Source organism: Oryzias latipes, chromosome 2, assembly GCF_053564925.1.
Source record: "Oryzias latipes strain Hd-rR chromosome 2, Olatipes_Hd-rR_3.1".
NCBI classification, from domain to species: domain Eukaryota; kingdom Metazoa; phylum Chordata; class Actinopteri; order Beloniformes; family Adrianichthyidae; genus Oryzias; species Oryzias latipes.
Genome location: NC_136238.1, coordinates 34,929,312 through 34,942,433, shown reverse-complemented (window position 1 = coordinate 34,942,433; position 13,122 = coordinate 34,929,312). Strand labels below are relative to the sequence as shown.

At 42.8% G+C, this 13,122-nt stretch overlaps 3 protein-coding genes across 3 annotated transcripts in view; 1 reads left to right on the top strand and 2 right to left on the bottom strand.

Annotated features, from left to right (window-relative positions):
* The window catches only part of LOC144987842 (uncharacterized), a 78,417-nt gene extending 71,621 nt beyond the window's left edge, over positions 1 to 6,796 (bottom strand). Inside the window, exon 1 of the mRNA XM_078937396.1 lies at positions 6,678 to 6,796. The gene's annotated coding sequence lies outside the window, so the exon portion shown is untranslated. The remainder of the gene's footprint in view (positions 1 to 6,677) is intronic.
* Positions 1 to 13,122, top strand: part of LOC144987275 (uncharacterized) — a 371,740-nt gene that overhangs the window by 307,879 nt on the left and 50,739 nt on the right. The gene's annotated exons all lie outside the window — the stretch shown is intronic.
* Positions 1 to 13,122, bottom strand: part of LOC144987279 (uncharacterized) — a 141,155-nt gene that overhangs the window by 104,855 nt on the left and 23,178 nt on the right. The window lies entirely within an intron of this gene.

The window sequence follows — 13,122 nt, the reverse complement described above, 5'->3', positions numbered from 1 at the left end:
CATCTGATTGACATCAGAGCAAATGTTAGAGCGCCAACCCCATTTCATTCGGTCCGTGTACAGATCTAAACTCAAACTCAAAAGATGGGACCCCTCCCTCACCAGATTCCTCCCCCCACCCACCCAAATCCCCCAGTAGAACCCTGAACAGAAACAAAGAACTGCCGCTAAAAGAAGTTATGGCTTGTTTCTGCTGTGAGGAAACGATATCATGGGGATCCATCTATTACCACAGCGCCTGCCCCACACAGAGCAGCTTAGGGCCCACTACATGGATGTTAGACCACAGAGCAGGACCCCAGCCGGTCCTGAGAACAGGCACCGCAGCAACAGCACCCCCTACAGCAGGGGTCAGGAACCTATGGCTCGCGAGCCATATATGGCTCTTTTGATGGTCACATGTGGCTCGCAGACAAATCTTTAATCATACTTTTTTTTTTCATTAGACCAGTCGTTCTCGGGCGTGATGCGATGCCAGAGGCGCGCAGTAGTAGCGGTGCTTGGAGTGCTTGCAGTTTACTATTATCTATTATTTCACAAAGTTTGTACCACCCGGAAACCTGTGAATTGCCGTGCCTAAAACTACGCGCTCCCGTCTCTGAGGAAGAGCGCGCAGTTTCGGGGACAGGATGTGTGAGGAAGAAAGCCGAGGGGGGGGGGGGCGGCAGCAGGTGAATCGCGCAGGGATGGTAAAAACGTAAACCCGCTGCCCGTCACTCACTGCAGCGTGTGAGTGTGTCTTTGGTTTCATGTCTGTCTCACATCTAAAGAACATTCAGACCTAAGATCACATTTAAAGTCTCAACGCCTGCATGAAGCAGAAACTCACCACGTATCAACCAGACTAGACCATCAGCAAAACTACCAGGAGAAATACTCATCAATTATTAGCAACAGCATCACAATGTTATTAAAAACAATCCACAGACCTATTGTACTTTAAAAATGTTGAAATTACATCAAATGCACACATTCACTTGTATTTTTAGTTTTAAACATATTGTCGCGGACTGAGTTTAACTTGGCTGTTGGGCTGCGTTAAAAGTTCTGGAGTTCTTTGAACGCATCGATCAAGCAGAGATCTGATTGGCCCTCAGTTCTGTCGCTCAGCCTGTTGTTAGGGATTTTGTACCAATGGGGTTCAGCTATGGGCCGAATAAGGGAAATGGGAGGGCTGGAGCGGGAGCAGGGGAATATAAAGTTGGGAGAAGCGCTCTCGTCTCAGAGGGAGAGATTCAGGAGTTGCTGAATTAATTGTACGGCATTTGTTGCGGTCTGCAGTAGCCAGAATAAAGAACCTTAAAAGAGGTTAAGTCTCCATGCCTCAGTGTGGGAAAGGGACGCTACATTATTGTATGGCTCTTTCGAAATTATATTTCAAAATATGTGGCGTTTATGGCTCTCTCGACCAAAATGTCCCTGACCCCTGCCCTACAGCTTAAGATGGTGGTGCCCCAGAACAATGGATCCCCAAGAGGAAACACTGGTTTATGAAACATCAGAATAAAAATTACAATAAAATTACAAAAATAGAAAAAGATAAAAATAAAACAAGATATAACAATGTTATTAAATTAAAAATATAAAATACGTAAACTGAAAAATAAGTATTATTAGTTAAATAACAATAATTTATTTAATTTAATTTGCCCAATTTAGTTTGAATGTTCGATTTATTCTCTCCACCTTTCCTTGTAACTGGGATGGCAGTGATGCCGGGATGGCAATTCACAGGTTTCAGGCTGTTACAGATTAGGGGTTTTGATGCACGGTTTTACGGTTTTGATGCACAACACATTAGGCGCTGAATTGACACCATACGTTACAAACTGGCATTGCATCGCGTCTGAGAAGGACAGGTCTAATGAAACATCTTTGTTTTTTTAACAATTAAAGGTTTGTCTAGCCAGATGTGGCCATCTCGTCCCTTGGCATCCCTTGGCGAAGGCCTTAATTGACTGACAGCCAACTCATCTGTGGGCTTAGGGCACCACAGATATCAGGTCGGTGAATTGTCCACCGATTTGCACGCTGTAAATAACATTTGAGCACTTCAACCGTTTCTGATCCTAATCCATACATAGCCCTGGCCAAACTGGACCACTCGCACTGCTGGGTTACATGCCTCGACCTCGCTAATGTTTTTCGGTCTGCCTCTACACCCTAAGTGTAGACATCTTTTCATTTACGTGTGAGACCCAATAGATGAGTTTCATGCGTTTCCAACAGGGTTTCAGACTCTCTCCAGGAATTTTCTATCAGGTATTAAAGGAGGTGCTTTCTGACTGTCCACTGCCAGCCAACGTCACTCTCATCCAGTATGTGGATAAAATTCATTTCGTGAGCAAAAGACGTGCTCACTTGCGGCCAATAAAAAAAGGCTAAAATTCTCGCGAGAATAATCCTATTCTTCTGAACATAATTCAAACAAAATTCACTGTACACTCCAAAGAAATAAAAATTAAATCACCAATTATTAAAAATTTCACAAACATGAACTTCAATAAAATGTATAATTTTAAGCTGCATTTACACTCCCACCAAAATCCCTCCTATGAAGATTAAATGGGATTTTCATGTCAAACCACTAATGTGAACATACTGCTTTGGGTTATTCACTGTGCTTCTACAAGTGTCACAACCTTATGAACAGGTCTAAGTGCAGTAGTCTAGTGTGTGAATTTCCTTTATTCTGTGTAGTCTCACTGACAAGTAGAGTTAACTTTCGTACGATGCCATCTTCACTAGGATAGGTTTTTTAGACTCTGGCAAGCTTCCACTCATTTCTTGGTGTGCTTTCATCTTGTAGAATCACAATATCATTCACTTTCAAGTTTCGTGATGAGTTTTGCCATTTCTGACGTTGCTGAAGGTTTAGCAAATACTCTCGCTTCCATCTCTGCCAAAATTCATTGGCCAGAAATTTCACTCTTCTCCACCTTTTATGCAGAAATAAATCTTTTCTGCAAAATTGTCCAGGAGGAGGCAGTATAACTGAAGATTTCATAGTCAGTATATGGTTCGGTGTAAGAGTATCTGGTCCGGTGCTCCACAGTTAATGGTCTACTGTTGATTATAGCCATTGTTTCATAGAGAAAAGTTCTCAGAGATGCAGTGGCGGTTCTACACTAACTTACTCCCTGGGCGAGTAACCCCACCAGCGCACCCCCCCCCGCACACATACAAAATTTGACAACATCCTGTTGTGTTCCCTATCTTCTATTTAGCCATTTTACTCAAAATATGCATGAATTTTCTAGACTCGTATTACAGGGGGGTCAAACTCAGTCACACAGGGGGCCTAAGTTAAAAACACGCTTAAGGTTTTGGGCCGAAGAAGATAAACATTTACTGAACACACTAAAGCTAAACTTTTAAACCTTTTACACTGAACTTTTTGAACATAAATATGAATAAAAACAGGAACATTAATCCAGAATAACTCAAGTTAAACCTTAAATAACTTGAAATATTTTGTTCTCCATAGAAATATATTCTGTCAAAATTATACAAATATGAACATGCTGCAGGACAAAACAAAGAAAGCCTGGAAATATTAATAAGAAATTATATCAAATAATTCCATTTTTTTTGCTCTTTCATAATTTTTCAGAGCATTTTTTTAGAGCTGGACTCCTGCTTCATTTTTAGTAATAATTTCTTAATGTGTGACGTCCTGTGTGTGTCTTTGTGAAACACATCAGAGGGATTAGATCTAAAAAATAAAACTTATTGTGATTAATATGTTTAGGTCTTATAAAACATTAAAGACTAAATCTTAGAACTCATCAGTGGGATTACTCCAAAAATATTTGGCATTTCCCTAAATTTGTGCAACACCAACAGTAGAAATCCTCCAAAAAAACTCAATCCTAAATAATGGTCTGCGCTCATCCCCCCCCCTCCCCTTCCCCTTCCCCTCCCCTTCCCCTTCCCTCTGACACACGCGGCTCCGTCTCTATGACGGGAGGCGCAGCTGCGGCCCAGAGTTGATTGTCAGATAGAAAAAGACTCCCAATCACCTGTTAGTGTGATTCAGCCAGCCACCAAGTTGCACTCCCCTCTCGAGTTTTTTGATTTATGTTCCAAAGACTACCGCAAAGAGGTGTGGCCGCAAGCGTCTTGTAGCAGAGGGCGGTGGTCACGTGCGCATCGGGTCTGCTGTGTCGGAGCAAAGAATTGTGGGAAATAATCTCCATTGCCTGCTTTTTTCCAAATTGGGTTGAGCACGGATGTTTGTTCTGCCTAATTCATTTTCATGTGCCTGTTTTACGTTGTTTCACTCTGAGGTATTCTTTTTTTTTTTTTTGCACCATAAGTGTGAAGAGCAAATAGGAGGAAGACATTCTTAAGAGTCTGATGTGTCAAAATAAAAGCATTAAGTGTCAGCTGCTGAAGCAATTTCAAATTAAAAGCTTCAAGCTTCCTCTTTGAATATAGTATGTAGCACATTATGTGTAACGCCTCAGGCACGGCAAATGCCGCCCCCTATGAAGTGCCGCCCTGGGCGACCGCCCACATCGCCCATATCAAAAACCGCCACTGCAGAGATGTAGTGTCAAGTCTGTTTCCTGTCTTGTCAAGCATGACTGCGGGAATGCTTTGGATCGTTCGTATTTGGCGCACCCAAACTCCATCCATGTGAATTGAAGATAGTAAATTTGCTACAAATTCACAACCAAGAGCCCTTTGACGTTCTGGGTCCACTTTCTTGAGCATCTCAGAAAACTCTTTTCTGGCTCCCATGAAATTGGTGCCTTGATCACACCTTAGTTGGCGAACTGGTCCTCTGATTGCCACAAAAGTTCGAAGTGCATTTATGAAAGCATCAGTTCTCATATCATCCAATATGAACAGCTCTTGAGCACATGCAAGTAAACAAGAGACCATATCTTTTTAATTCTTTCCTTCCATCCTTTACTATAAAGGGAACAAAACAGTCAAGTCCACAATCTGTAAAAGGAGGGGTTGTTTCCGTCCGCTCTCTTGGCAGATCAGCCATCTTCTGAACTTCTGTATTTCTCCTGTATCTCCTACATTTCACACATTTGTAAATGTGTGAGGAGACCATGTTTCCATATCCAATTATCCATATCCCATTTGCACACAATTCAATCGTGGTCATTCCTCTGCCCTGGTGACACACACGCTCATGATAGTGCTTCACAAGCAAAGATGATACATGAGACTTTTTGGGAAGCATAGCTGGATGTTTTACACTATAGTCAAGGGTTGATTGGCAAAGCCTTCCTCCAACTCTGAGGACTCGGTCGTCATCAAGAAAAACATTTAAATGGTGTAACTGACTGTGCTTGTTAAGCTAGTTGGCTTTTCCTTGTTTTAATTTCCTTATGTCTTATGAGAACGCTTCTCTTTGTTCCAACTTAATTATAAGCAGTTCTGCTTGTCGCCTTTCCTCAAGACTGCTTGTCTCATTTGATATTAGTTGTACTCCCCTTAAGTTCCTGGACAAATCTTCTCAGCCTGGCAACATCTTTCACAACTCTAGACCAGTCTGAAAACTTGGTGAAGCGGTCCACAACTGAATCTGTTTCTGTTTTCACAGTGTTGACACAAGACTTACGAAACTCTGGGTTGGATATTTCCAAAACTCCCACCATCTCCTCTTCACCAACTTGCATTTCAAGTATCTGTTGCCAGAGATAATCTGGACCCGTTAGCCAGTTAGATTCTCTTAACTGTGATGCAGTTAACTCCCTTGAGGCATAGTCAGCTGGATTGTTTTCTGAACTGACATAATGCCATTGCTTTGGTTCTGAGCTTGAACTTATGCGCTGAATGCGGTTGGCTACAAAGGTGTGAAACCTCTTGGCATCATTGTTCACATATGCAAGAACAACCTTTGAGTCTGTCCAGAAGTACACATCCAAATTTTCAATCTTAAGTTTCCTCTTTGACAGTATCACTGTTCCGAACTGAGGTCACTGCAGCTGACAGCAAATACTGCTTCATACTGATACGAATGGTGGCCATCTTAAAAAATGGTGGCCATTGGGCTAACATGCTTTTCTGAAAGAGGAGGTTCTGAAGCACCTGTGTACCAATTTTGGTGCTTGTATCACCAATTGAAAGATTATTTCAGCAATCTGCCCCACTATGATTTGATTCAAACTACAGAACAGATGATGAAGAAATGATGGAGACGAGCTCCCAGCTGTGTTTCATCAGAATCATGTCAGAAGTTCAGAAATGAAGGAGATCTCAGTACTGAGAGGATTGGAAACATGCAGTTGTTCAGCACTGAGGACCTGAGAGCCTCCCAAGCTTCTTCAGCAGAGATCAAAGCACTGAGGAGCTTCCACAGCCTCTCTGGAACTCATCACTGGAATGTCATTAGAATGTGAGCTGAGAGGAAGGGTGGAGCAGAGTCTCCAACTGTTTGGAAGAACAAGGATCCAGCAGAACTCAAAGTTTGTCCTTCGGGGCAGATCTGACAGCTGCATTGTGGTCTGTTTCTGTCAGAAAGGTGACCTGCAGTGACCTTTAGCTTCTGCTTTTTGGAAGAACTCTTTTCTTTTTGAACAGAAGAACAAGTTGAAGACAAACTTCAGTCTGAGCTCTTCCTCTGCTGCTCATCTTCCTCACAGAGGAGAACACACAGACACGTCACGGCCTTCATCATGAGTGGAGAAGACAACAGAAACACACAGACTCACCATGAAGGAGAAGAAAGTCCTGCTCTGTCTGCTCTGACACGGAGGAAAACTCTCAACTTCCTCATTTCCTGATTCAGGAACACCTGAGCAGAGCTCCGCCCCCTTATTTGTTTTGTGTTAGGCTCCTCCCTGTAATCAGAATGTGTGTTTGCACAGGGGTGAGAGTGTAGTGCGCATGTGTTACGTGTTTTTGCTTGTGTGTGTGTGTGTGTGTGTTTCAATCAACTCTTATTTAATAGGTACATCTGTTTGTAACTCTAAAAGCTCCTGGCAGAAACGATCCTCACAGCATCTCTGATTCTGGATCCAAGCTTCAACATCAAAGCTTTTCCTCTGATCCAGTGGTCTGAAATACTGTGATGGACCAGCAGCTCCACTTCTATCTGGACAATTATTGTCCAACAACTTCCACTGGTCAGGTCAAAGGTCAATAACTGTTATTAAGTGGACTATGCAGAACATGAACACTGACTCCGAGTCCACAAGTCCTTCACAAAGACCAATGTGGATCCAGGTGATGAAGATCAAGCCAGGAGGTAAAATGAGTTTCTCAAAGTCCAAACAGTGAAGAATCTCCATGAATGCAGACAGTGAGGTGAAGCTGCTGCTCTGAATTTATGGACCAGACTGGAAAGCTTCACTAAACATGTTCTAAACATGTTAGCATTCATGAAAACTTTACAGACTGAAGTGAAGCCAAACATGAAACAGAAAGAGACTTTCTCTACGGCTAATGTCTCCCAGGACAACATGGACTTCATCCTTAATCATAAAACATTGATGTCAACTTTTTGAATCTGGATCATTCTGAAAGACTGTGTGATTCACCTGAGGGAAAACTACAGCAGGTCTGAAAAAAAAAAATGTTCATGTACTGAAATGTTTTAGTTCACTGAGTGAAAGTGGACAAAAATTCTGTTTCTTTTGAGTTTTTGTTGTTAACTCTGTGAAAATTGCCTGACTTAAAAGTTAAAAGAAGCCCAAACCATGTCCCCTCCTCTCCCATGTTTAATAGTTGTTATCAGTTCTTGTGTTGTCATAGGATGTTTAGTTTTTCTAACTAAGGAGCTGATCCTGAAAGTTCTGCTTTCACCTTCAACTTGTTTGTCAGTTTTTATGCAAATGTAAATGAGCTGCTCATTTGTTTTTAGAACAGCAGCAGCATAAGGGGAACAACAAGCCTCTATAGTTGGACTCTTTTCAGCACGAGGAAGCTGAAATGAAAAAGAAAGAACTGTCAAACAGTTCTGGACAGTCTACATGTCAGCTGTGTTTCTGCATTTGCTCCATTCATTCATGACAAGGTGATTGAAAAAGAGTTTGAAAAATCGGTAATGCTTAATAATAAGAGTCCTTAATAAACTATTTATAAGACATTAACAAGCACTACTAATGTTTTAGTAAGTTGTTTATAAGTACATGAATTAGTATTTGTAAATGTCTCTGACTTTCAACTGACTTTCAATTTTAAATAGGCTGTATATAAATGCATTTAAATATTTCTTAATTGACTACCTATAAGACATAAGAAAACATGAATAATGTGATATTAAGTTGATTATAAAGACATTTATTAGCATTTGTTAATCCTTTATAAATTATTTGTTAATCGTTTGCAATTTTATACAAATTCCTTATAAGATAATAATACATGTAATAATGTGTTCTTGTTAACAGGTCATTGAGTGTTTTGCAGCCCCCCCAATCTAAAGCGTGACCAAATAGAGTTGTGAGTTGGCTGCATGACATGTTTAAAATCAAGAGAAGCGAGTCCAGCCTCTTCCTCATTGTGGATCCAGAACAGGTTCAGGAAACACAGAAGCTCTTCTAGAGGAAGGAAGGTGCAGTTTTCTGAAGAGGATCCGCTTGGTGGCCATGAAACCACCAATCCTCTGCTTTGATTCTAAACCCGTTTCTTCTAGAAATAGAATACATTTGTGTCTGTCATTCCAGCCACAGATCATCTCTGCAGACACAAAGAGCTTCATCTGAGCAGAAGATCCTTCAGTTTCAAAGCTTTGTCTTTCATTCTTCTTCCTCATCCCCCCTCAAAGACTCTTTGCTGATGATGGTGATAAAGATGAAGATGAAGGTGAAGGTGAAGGTGGCGGTGACGGGGACTGTGACAATGATGATGATGGTAATTGTGATGATGATGATGAAGGTGATGTTGATGATGATTCTTAGAGTTCCAACATCACTTCTGTGATGACAAAGTGGGAGGAGTCATCTTTCTGCAGTTCCTCTGAATCATGGACAGAAGTTGTAGATGTTCCACTAGAACAGTGTTTTCTTCTTCTGTGGATGTTCTAGTGTTCTGAGCACATTGGTAAAGTCTGCTGCATTTTCTGTCAGCTTCCATTTTCAGCATTTGGATCCTCAAAGTTCAGGAAGAAACCGGAATCCAAACTGCTTCCAGTTTCCATGTTTGGGATCTTCTGGACCTGTTGAAGGACACAGATTCTTTCCACATCATGAAGCTGTTCTTCTGAAGCCAAACGGCCCACAGTTCTATGCTGATGATGCTCTTCTTCACCAACAGCCTCTCAGATCACAGATGCTGCAGTTTGCTTGGTTTGCTGGACAGCAGCAGCGCTGCCACGCCCACCTGAAAGAGCCTCAGAGCTTCTCCAGCTGATGTCTTCAACACTGGGACTCCATCCCTTCTTCCATTCATCTTTCTGTCCGTTTGCTTTGAGGCCCAGATCCTCACCTGCTGCTGGCTTTGGTTCAGCAGCTGCTGACTGGAACGCTGAAGCTCAGAGCGTCCGGCGCTTTGATCTTCTGCACATTCAAGTGTGGAACAGATGCAGAGAAAAGCTCCAAAGTTCTCAGAGGAGCATTGATTCAGCAGATCTTTAGTTTCTGGAGACAACTTCAATGGAAGAATGAAAACCACATGGATTCAAACTGAAACTCTGTCAGAGTCAATAAAGTTTTTTCAAAGATGAAGTTCTTGAAGGACAAAGCTCTCCTTCACTGTCAACACACACAGATGATCAGAACAGTTCCACATGTGTGTGTGCATGTTCTGGGAAGTTCTCCGGTTCCTGGGTTCCTCTGATCACGGGTCCAGCAGCGTGTTTCAGGAACACGGATGATCCAGAACATGGGATCAGACTGAAGTCAGCAGCTTTCAGCTCCTTTTGGGCTTCAAGCCCAGAGAGAAGACAGAAATGTGAGGAAGGCAGAGAACATGAAGGGTTCCTGACAGGAAAGAGAAGTTGGAGCCAGAAAGACTAGAACCGGATCAGGACCAACTCTGGACAGTCCTTTTAGTGGTGGAGCACAGACAGAAGCAGCATCATGTTTGTCACAGAGACGTGAGCTTTGAGGAGCCACTCTGCAGCTTGACCCTCTCAGATGTCAGCAGCTGTTTGTGTCCTCAGATCCAGTCAGACACCAACATGTTCCTCAGAGAACAGCATGTCAGCACACACTGCACACGCTTGGATCCATGCAGACGTGTTGGAAGCCAGAGCTTCAGGCCGGCCTTCAGTGGATCTGTCCGTTCATGCTGAATGGGAGCAGAAGAACGTCTGTTTCAGCTCTGCTGCTTCAGCTCCACTCAAACTGCTGGGAACTCCAAACTCTCTCAGAGGAGAAAAACAGCAGAAAGCTTTCTGCAGCTGCTCTCACAGTGGATCTTCCTCTGTCTTCTTCAGCAGCAGATGATGAAGAGTCACTTTCTTCAGGTTCCTCTCAGTCCTGACCTTCATTCCTGATGGACCAAAGCAGACTGACAGCAGCTCTTTAGCTCCACAAAGAAAACTCTGCAGTTTCCCAAAAACCTTCTGAAGCAGAAAAACCAGGAGACTTCCTGTCTGTCTGTCTGTCTGTCAGTGTTGGAGTCTTCCTCCATCTTCCAATGATGAAGGTTTCTGCTTTGGAACATTCCAGAAAGCCTTTTGAAAGCCTCCTGATGATGCTGGAGGACAGGGAGGAGCGCAGGAGGATGCAGGAGCTCCCAGAGGAGGAGAGGCAGGAGGAGCAGAGGGAGCGGCTGCTGGAGCAGAAGCAGCTGCAGACGCACTTTTGGCTCTGGGCTTCAAACTTTGATCAGGAGGAAGAGGAGGAGCTAAAGAGGAGCAGGAATGCTGGGAGTGGGACTGGAATTCAGACTGAATCCAACATTTAGGGACAAAAATGGCGTCTTCCAGAAATAAGTCAGAATCAGAGCCTTTATTGTCATTGTAGATGGTGAGACAATGAAATTGCAGCAGCCTTGAAGTGATGAAGTTAAATAAAAATAAAATAGAATAACTGTATTTACATCTCTAACAAAAAATGAACAATATGTACAGAAACTGTTAATTATTAAATATGTATGGACAAAATAGAATGGAATGAGTGGAGTTGCTGTGAGCGCAGCATAGTAGATATTGTGTTATTGCACAGAAGTCAAGATATTGCACACATGTGTAGTCAGAGATTTAGCATTTGTAAAAAGTCAGAGTGGGTGTGGTTGGTGGAAGTGTGTGTATTCCGTATGGTGATTTCCTGTGGAAAAAAGCTGTTCCTTAGTCTGTTTGTCCTGGTTCTGATGGACCTGAACCTCCTTCCAGAGGGCAGCAGTTCAAACAGAGAGAAAGCAGGATGGGTGGAGTCAGTGATGATGTCAGTCACTCTGATGAGGCAGCATGACTGGTAGATGTCCTTCAGTGAGGGGAGGGGGCAGCCGATGATCCTCTTCTGTCTTTACCACTCTCTGGAAGTTCTGCCGTTCTGCTTCAGTGCAGTGGGAGAACCACACTGTGATGCAGGAGGACAGGATGCTCTCAATGGTTGAGCGGTAGAAGGTTACCAGCAGCTCCTGGTTCACATTGTTCTTCCTGAGTCTTCTCAGAAAGTGCAGGCGCTGCTGAGCCTTCCTGATGGTGTTGTTAGACCCTGTGAGGTCAGCAGAGATGGTGGTGCCCAGGAGGGTGAAGCTGTGGACCCTCTCCACACAGTTTCCATCGATGTAGAGTGGGGGTGGATCTGCTCTGTTCTTCCTGAAGTCCAGGATGATCTCCTTGGTCTTGGTGGTGTTCAGGATGAGGTTGTTAGCCTGACACCACCTGGACAGTTTCAGGACTTAGTCTCTGTGGGCCGTCTCGTCGTCCCCAGAGATCAGCCCCACCACAGTAGTGTCGTCTGCAAACTTCACTATGGTGTTGCTGGTGTGGGCTGGTCTGCAGTCTGCTGTGTACAGCATGTCCGTGACGTCACTGAACACCGTCACTGCCTGGACCTCTTTCTGGGTCCTAGTGCCCTAAAGGTTACAGCTCCTGTTTCCACAAGAAAAAAGTCCATTCTAGAGGCCACTCTGACGTCATCATCATCAAAGACAGCGTTACCTAGCAACCATACCAAGACCATAGCAGCTACAGAGGGAAACACAACAAACCATCAACGGCGGTTAAAGCAGTCAGACGTTTGTTCTGCAGCTCAGCAAAAATCTCTGCTTTAGGTTTTGGGGAGAAAAACAAAGGAAAACACTCGGAGAAGGATTCTGCAAAGGAAATCCCAAGTTCTATTGGTAAGTCAGCGTCCTGGAAACATGCTTTGTTGGTTCTGAAGTGGCATGAATGCAGACTTAGATTGGTTTGTTTCCTTGGATTCTTCAGATGGATTCAAGCTGTAAATGTTGTCAGCATAAAGCAAGTTTGGACTAAACTAAAGCAGAAAGTGGCTTTGAAGATGGTCAGGAGAAATGAGGGCTTTTTTCAGGAATTCTTGGAAGAGGAGGACTTCTCCAAACAACCAGAATCTAGGAGGAGGTTTTTTCAGCATTGAGATCAGGATTTAGCATGAGCTTCAATCCCATTTTTGTTCAATCCAAATGTTTACCGTCATATTCAGGAGTTCAACTCTGAAAGCCACCATGACATCATAGACATTAAAGACCCTGTTACCTAGCAACCAAACACAACAAACTGTAGACTATTCAAACTGGACATTTTGGGGCAACAATTCTTTTCTAACTCAAGTTTTTATGAAAAATCCAAATGATGGAAACAGATTGTAACTCTTTTATTTTTAGATTTTCTCAAATCAAAATACAACAGTCACAATTCCCACCCAAAATAAAAAAAAAAACCTCCCAAAAACTAACAAAACAAGGGGAAAAATAAAATATCACTGAGTTTTCTGTAAAAATATACGATTGTCCAGAAAAAAAAAAAAAAAAAAAAAAGAGTGCTCGTCAGCTATAAAATTGCCTTCCTTATTCAAATTTTTTCACATGGTCCAAGAAAGGTTTCCAGGATTTGAAAAAGTTCTGTGTTGAACCCTTTATAGCATATCGAAGGTGTTCCAATTTAAGACAGGAGTGTATGTCCTCCACCCATTGCTTGTGTGAAGGGGGTCTTGAGTTTTTCCAGGATATAAGGATGCGACGTCGAGCCAAAAGCGTAGAGTATGCCAGAGCTGAAGCTTGTATTGTAGTAACCTTGCAGTTTTG